We start from the raw sequence: 8,338 nt of genomic DNA on the forward strand, positions 1-8,338 counted from the left end.
CAATGGCTAGGCGTATCAAGGCCGTTATTACGGCCAGAGGTGGTTGTTCTGGGTACAGATTTCTCAGGATCTATGCACCCAAATTGCGTGAAAATGTAATCACATGTCAATTCTAGTATAATATATTTGTCCAATGAATACCCCCTTATCATCTGCATTTCTTCTTGGTGTATTAATTTTAATAGCCAGTAGTGTACTTGTGTGTCGAAAACTTAAAGTACTGGAGTGCAGCTACACAACACACACATAGGATTCCATTTCTCTCTGATGAGCTAACTGGTGTCCGTAGTTAACAGTTAAAAAGACTGTCTGTAACTTGCACTATCACTGTTACACACCACACAACAACACAAAGAAAATATACAAAATCATCCCTTCCAGAATATCCACCCGCAACATGCCAACAAAAGAGAGATCAAGTTACTGAAGCATTTTCTCATGGACAGTATTTCACTGAGCATTCGAGCAAAAGAGGTAGCAATCAGGACAAAAAACAGAAGCACATTCAGTCGTGCATTTGCGTCTGCATGAACAGACGTTGTTCACATGCCTACGATCATATACCATTGCATAGATAAAGTGCTAATTAAAATAAAAAACTACGTAGATGTAACGTAGTGGCCTTGAGAGTTGGAAATACTCTCTTAGGTTTTAAAGGTTGGCTACAGCGCCCATACACAAGCTCTGGTATCTAAGATATTGTTGTCGCGTTTCGCAGTGCACGGATTAATTACTGGCAGTTTGGAAACCGGTGTAGGAGCCCGCCTGCTGTGGTGCGCACGTGTGTTGGGCGAGGGGTCGTCGCCGAGCTGCCGTACTGCTGTGTCCGCCCGCAGCGTCACAGGATTTGGTATTGAGTTGATATATTTTATAATTTGCAGCGCGCTTATTAATTTAAAGAAAAGGGTTTGTGTATGTGCGTAGCAACAGACGGTAATTTTGATAATGATAGGAGTTGAATTCTTAAGGGAAACCATTGTTAGGCGAATAGATTAAGTATTGATTTTTGTCATTCATTTCTTTTGTAATTGTCAGGAAATTGTTTCACTATGTATTTAATTGAGAAGTATTTCAGTCTGTCTCAAGAGTTTGATTAATTTGTAATATTGCTTTAATGCCACTGGAGGCAGATTTACATACGAAGCGATTGTTCAAAGAGCTTCTAGCGTTCTGTTAATAGAATGAGAAAGAATCGCTTTCAGAATATAGTTTTTGAAAAAAGGAATTACTTGCCTGGGTTCAGCTGCAGCAACAGCAGGAGCTGGCATACAGAACATGCATTGCACTCAGCATGAATAATAGGTTTTTATGGTTTTGTTAAATAATGGAATGCAGCAGATCAAGCAGTGGCAGCAGAAAGACCATGGAAGTTATTTGTTACGCACAGGACCTATTAAAAAAAAAAGTTTAGGCGATCTCTGTTATAGTAAACTTAACAAGAGTACAAGCACGAAATTTTCAGTAGAAAAGACGAGATAAGAAGATAGAGCTCGCGACTTTCAGCCTGAAATACACTCAATGTGACAAAAGTCATCGGTAGCGATATGCACATATACAGATGGCGGTAGTGTCTCGTACACAAGTGCATTGCCGGAGCTCTCACTTGCACTCAGATGATTCATGTGAAAAGGTTTCCGATGTTATTACGGTCGCACGAAGGGAATTATCAATTGTGGACGCGGAATGGTAGTTGTAACTAGACGCATGGGACATTCCATTTCGAAAATCGTTAGCGAATTCAGTATTCCGAGATCCACAGTGACAAAAGAATGCCGAGAATACCAAATTTCAGGCACTACCTCTCACCACGGACAAGGCAGCGGTGAACGTCTTCACTTAAAGACCGAGAACTGCCGCGTTTGCTTGAAGTTTTCGGTGCTGACAGACGAGCAACATTGCTTGAAATAAGCACAGAAATCAATGCGGGACGTACGACAAACGAATCCGTTGGGACAGAGGCGCTAAATTTGCCCTTAATGAGCTGTGCCAGCAGACGACTGACACGAATGCCTTTGCTAACAGTACGACATCGCCTGCAGCCCTCTTCTGGTTTCGTGGCCATGTCGATTGGACGCTAGACGACTGGAAAACCGCGGCCTGGTCACACGAGTCCCGATTTCACTTGGTAATTGCTGACGGTAGGGTTCGAGAATGGCGCAGACCCCACGAAGCCATGGATTCAAGTCCTCAACAAGCCATGTGGTGTGGGCTGTGTCTGGATTATAAGGACTCGAGCTTCTGGTCTGAATGAACTGATCATTGACTGCAAATGGTTATGTTCGGCTACTTGGAGACTATTTGCAGCCGTTCGTGGAGTTCATGTTGCCAATGATGGAATTTTTGTGGCTGATACTACGCCACAGTACGAGGGTAGTCCACAAAGTAAGTTCCGTTTCTATTTCTGTCCGCGGCAGCGCTACGATCGCAGTTCTGAGCATGCGCCGCAGTTACTCTGACTCAAGGAGAAGACATGTACGCCATTTTCAGATCGCTGCTGCCGACGTCTGCTTTGTAGTACTTCTTTATAAAGTCAGCCGTAATTGAGAATGACGCCGCTTGTGAAATCAGGTCTGTGTTTCGTTTTCTAAATGCAAAATAAGTTAAACCAAAGGAAATTCATTGGCAAATCTGCGAGGTTTACGGACAAAATGCTATGAGTGATTCAAGAAGATGGGTCAGACTGTTCAATGAAGGACGTGATCAAGTGCACTGTGGAAAACGAAGTGGACGCCCGTCTGTGGTTACTGATGAACTGGTACACACAATTGAAAAGATTAAGCACAACTGTAAGATTACACTTAGTGCCCTTGCTATGGAAGTTCCGCAAATCTTACGATCAATAATTCGTGAAATTGTTACTGAAAAACTGATATTTCGAAAACTTTGTTCACGTTGGGTACCCAAAATTCTTACTGAACAACACAAAAAAGCAACGGATGGGCAGTGCACTTCCGTTTTTGACACGCTACAATTAAGAAGGCGATGGTTTTCTTTCTCAGATAGTCACGGGGGATGAAACTTGGATATCGTACAACACCCCTCAAACAATACGGCAATCAATGGAATGGAGGCACACTTCATCCCCAACGAAGGGTAAGCCTAAGCAAATTTTGACACCTCGAGAAGTTATGTGCACCGTTTTCTGGGACAGAAAAGGCAATTTTCTGATTGCTTTCTTACCACGAAGCCAAGCAATCAATGCACGTGGTTACTGGGAGACCATTAATAAATTGCGCCGCACAATACAGAACAAGCGCCGAGTTTTACTGTCAAAAGGTGTGGGTTTTTTTTTCCGCGATAATTCCCGACCTCACACGGTGAATTTGACCGAACAACTCTTACGGGAATTTCACTAGGACGCGTTTGATCATCCTCCGCCGCGCGGGATTAACCGAGCAATCTTAGGCGCTGCAGTCATGGACTGTGCGGCTGGTCGCGGCGGAGATTCGAGTCCTCCCTCCGGCATGGATGTGTGCGTTTGTCCTTAGGATAATTTAGGTTAGGGAGTGTGTAGGATTAGGGACTGATGACCTTAGCAGTTAAGTCCCATAAGATTCCACACACACATTTGCTCATCTTCCGTACAGCCCGGACCTCGCTCCTAGCGTCTTTCATCTCTTCTAAAATCGCCGGCCGGAGTGGCCGAGCGGTTCTAGGCGCTTCAGTCTGGAACCGCGCGACCGCTACGGTCGCAGGTTCGAATCCTGCCTCGGGCATGGACGTGTGTGATGTCCTTAGGTTAGTTAGGTTTAAGTATTCTAAGTTCTAGGGGACTGATGACTTCAGAAGTTAAGTCCCATAGTGCTCATAGCCATTTGAACCATTTTTTCATCTAAAATCTATCCTTTGTGGTCAACACTTCAATGACGATGACGAGCTGAAAGAACATGTTACCACATGGTTGAATACACAGGCGGCAACCTTCTATGATGAAGGCATACAAAAACTTGTGCCACGCTATGACAAGTGCCTACAAAATTTCGGATGCTATGTAGAAAAGTAGTTTAACAGTTGTAGATTTTTGTGCAATAAATATTTTTTCTGTATCTGTACAAGTTTGTTTTATATAACCAAACGGAACTTACTTTATAGATGACCCTCGTAGTTCATGACTGGTCTGAAGAATATTCATAACAGTTCAAGAGAATGATTTCTCCACCCAGATCGCCCTAAGTGTATCCCATCGAACATTGGTGGGACACAATTGAGAGGTCAGCTCGTGCAAAAAATCCTACACCGGCAGGCTGCACTACGCAGGGTAAAAAGAGGTCTCACACGATATTAGGAGATATACCATAACTTTTGACTTTTGTCACCTCAGTGTAAATCTTAATTTCAAACGTAAGCTGCCAGGTGCAGTGCAGCATGATTCTTATTAATATTTTTGAACTGTCTATCAGGCACGGAAGTTTCTAGAATCTAATTCCTTAGATGAGCACTGTAATACTAATCTAATTTTTTCCCCTGTTACCTATGAAAAAAAATGGTTCAAATAGCTCTGAGCACTATGCGACTTAACTTCTGAGGTCATCAGTCCCTTAGAGCTTAGAACTACTTAAACCTAACTAACCTAAGGACATCACACACATCCATGCCCGAGGCAGGATTCGAACCTGCGACCGTAGCGGTCGCGCGGTTCCAGACTGAAGCGCCTAGAACCGCTGGCCACACCGGCCGGCTGTTACCTATGAGAAAGGTGCAGGGGCGAAACAGTTCAGGGGCGAAACAGTTCAGATGGGGCGACAAATCTGATGTTCACAGCAATTATTATACTATATAGTTATGCATGTACAACGTTACTCAATGGTCAATTTACAAAATGAGCAGGTCCCAACTGAAACGCCGCTCACAACCTATCGAAGCTGTAGAGACGGAAGAAAAGCTGTTGAAACCTCCAATTTGGTCAAAAAGCGAATCCTCATTCGGTTAGTCATCCATGTACGGCGTCATGGAGCTTCTGGAGTTATCCCAGTCAGTTCTACTCACTGGCAAAAAAGTGAAGCAGCCAGAAGACGTGGTCGGATATATCAGTGACGGCTACAGTGTCTGTGACTGTATCGTCACAATACCAGCATAATGTTTCTGACTATGTGACATGTGGAAGTTGGGATCAGTCGCGGAGGCGTGCTCGGATAGCTGAAGTGGTCACGGCCACCGCTCGCGATAAGCGGGAAATCTGGGTTTGAGCCCCGGCCTGCTGCAAATTTTTATGTCGACAAAGAGCTGACATCACCACAGAGTCGTAGAAAGTGCAGCTACTCGTATTTCATAATGTTTACCACAGGTGTATTTGTCAGTAATAGTTAGAGTGTCTGCGCGCATGTCTCAAATGACATTGTATTGTGAAGATACAGGCACTGTATAAACATAGATATTCGAAACCATCAATGATGTATTCTTGACGATATAATACTTGTTACCCTGTGCGAGAATTACGAAAAGTTTGAATCGGTCCTGGAGGAGCTTTCAGGCACCCGAAGTGGCGCAAGCGACAGCTCCAGATAAGCGAGCATTCGGGATTCGAGTCCTGTTCCATCTCAAATTTTCATGTGTCTAAACAGCTGACGTCAACGCATAGTGACAAAAATGTGAAACTATCTCGACATTGTCGGATGTCAATGTAACTCCATACATGTGCATACTATCGGCAGTTATGTCAATAATTAGAGCTGCAATTCTCTCTCACAGAATGACCCAATTAGAGTACATTTATGTCGTTCGTGTTTAATGTTGTACGATATATAACATACGTGAACAGCGTCAGGTATTGAGTGATGACTTAGTTAGTTATATGTTCCATAGCTCATTTGACCGAATATTTTATTGCAATGATGTGGAAACAATCAGTTTACAGGATATGTATCCATCATTAGCGTTAACATTAATGAAAACAGATTTTCGCCCTTTTCGTGCCACTACACCTTAAAACTAGGTTAGCCTTTTTCCCAATACTACCAGTTTTCAAATAAAAAGAATAGAAATTCGTCCAGTGAATAGGAGCTGTTCAGGAGAAATAAATTTAGGTTAGGATTACAGCTTCCTTTGCTACCTGTCAGACTTTTATGGTATTGGGCAAATAATCAATCCTTTCTGAGGCACTGACAGTTTTCGTGATGGGTAATAAAGATCTATTTTTTTTCTATAGTGTGGACAGCATTGTTCTTCTCAGACTGCAATGGGTTATTTGTACGCTTACCGTACATCTATTGTGATGGTTCAGTTAAAATGCCAATTCCTTGAAAGGGTAGATACATGACGAATGCTGGTGAACACCACATATAATTCTTAGTGTCCGCTTTTGTGCAATCAGTACTCTCTTCCTGAGCGACGTTTACCCCAGAAAATTGTTCCACAAGACATTACTAAGTGGAAATATGTAAATTATGTTAGGAGGTTGATTCACCTGTTTCGAAGGCTAGCAATCATACAGCGAGCAAAATAGCTGAACTTATTTTCTAGAAAAGCTCAGTTATGTGCTTCTTCTAGTTCAAGTTTTCATCAATTTGTACACCCAAAATTTGGAGCATTCTACCCTACTTTATTGCCTCCTGTGCATGTACTACATCAGTTGCTGGTACGACTCTATGTTTTGTACAGGATTGAATATGGCGTCGTTTCTAAAAATTTTGGGGACATTCCATTTTCAGAGAACCACTTAATAATTGCGAAAAAATAATTAACAATTTCGTCTGCCGGTTTCTCTCTAATGGAATTTGTTAGAACACTAGTACTGCGTGAAAAAATGCCAATTTTCCTTGTTTAATGTTTAGTAGAAGGTCATTCACATATATAAGGAGTAGGAGTGCACCAAAAATTGAACTCTGTGGGATACCCTTTGTGATTTCCCCCAGCCACTAGAATTTTCTACCTTTCCAACAGTGCTTGAATTGTTGAACCCAAATTTTTGAAGTCTGTTTGTTAAGTATGTGTAAATCCAACAAGGTCATAAAACTTAAGTTTTTCTAAGAATTTAACGTAACTGCACAATCAAACCCTTTGGAAAGATGATAAAAAATACTAGCTGTCGATAGCTTATTACTTAAGGCTTGTAATACTTGTAAGTAGCATTCTCAGGTGAATAACGCTTCTCGAATCCAAACTGTGATAAGCTAAGTAAATCGTTTCTGCTTACATGTGAGATTATCCTTGGGTACGTTACTATTTTGAATACTTTGAAAAAAAATTAATAAGTAAATTACATAATTTTTTAAATCTTTCTTTTCACCTTTCTTATAAGGGGCTTAACAATTGCTTATACTGAAAAGAACATAAAGATGCCGCATACCTGTGTGAAACAGTGTTATCAGCATCTGACACAGTTTAAAAGGGGCGTCATGGCGGTTCTCCATTTGGCCGCATGTTCGAGTAGTGCAATATCCGGATTTGTGGGGCAATAGAATCTGACAGTGGCCCAATGTATGCCTGCATGGGAACGTGACGGCTGGCAAACTCGTTGTCAAGCTTATGGTCGACCACGTCTGCCCACCGTAAGCGAGAAATGCTGTAATGTGGACCAAGCACATCTTAAATTGTTCACATCCGTGCTTGCTATCCGACAACAAGTAATAGATTCCCTGCCACATTCTGTCATCCTGTGCCATGGGGCGCAGACTAGCAGCAGGCAGATTAGGGAATTAGCGTCCATGTACAGGCTGCCCTTGACATCACATACAAAAGGCTGCGTTTGGAATAGTGTGTCGTGACGGGGAAGCATGGTCTCCTGATGAATGGACCGCAATATGTTTAGCGAAGAATCGCAGTTCTGCACATAATCATTTTCGGCGAATGTGGCCGCCTTACAGCTGTCCAAATATAGGATTATCGACAGGCGTGAAGTTCGTGGTACGGAAAAGTCAAGAAGTCAATGTCGCAAGACAACAGTGGCGCCAAGAGTAAAATTCATACCTTTCAATGTCATTTGATGAAGTAGACAGCATATCAAGAAAAATGGATCATACCAAATCTGTAAGTAGACTTTTACTATTATTATTATTTCTTTCCTTTCTCAGATGTTATGTCTGGTTACAAATGGAAAGTCACGCAGACCTTCATCAAGCGTGACTTCCTTTTAACTGTACAGTGTATGTTACATTCCATTTAGGAACTTTCGGGTAATTGAACATGTATCAATAATTACAGATTTCTGTACTTGTATATATACGTTTGGGTGTAGCTGTATTGCGTTGATGTACTGGTGGATATTGTGTGATATGACTCCTGTAGTTGATAGTATAATTGGCATAATGTCAACTTTATCCTGATGCCACATGTCCTTCACTTCCCCAGCCAGTTGGATGTATTTTTCAATTTTTTCTCATGTTTTCTTCTGTATATTTGT

The sequence above is a fragment of the Schistocerca serialis genome, chromosome 2, assembly GCF_023864345.2.
Source record: "Schistocerca serialis cubense isolate TAMUIC-IGC-003099 chromosome 2, iqSchSeri2.2, whole genome shotgun sequence".
NCBI classification, from domain to species: domain Eukaryota; kingdom Metazoa; phylum Arthropoda; class Insecta; order Orthoptera; family Acrididae; genus Schistocerca; species Schistocerca serialis.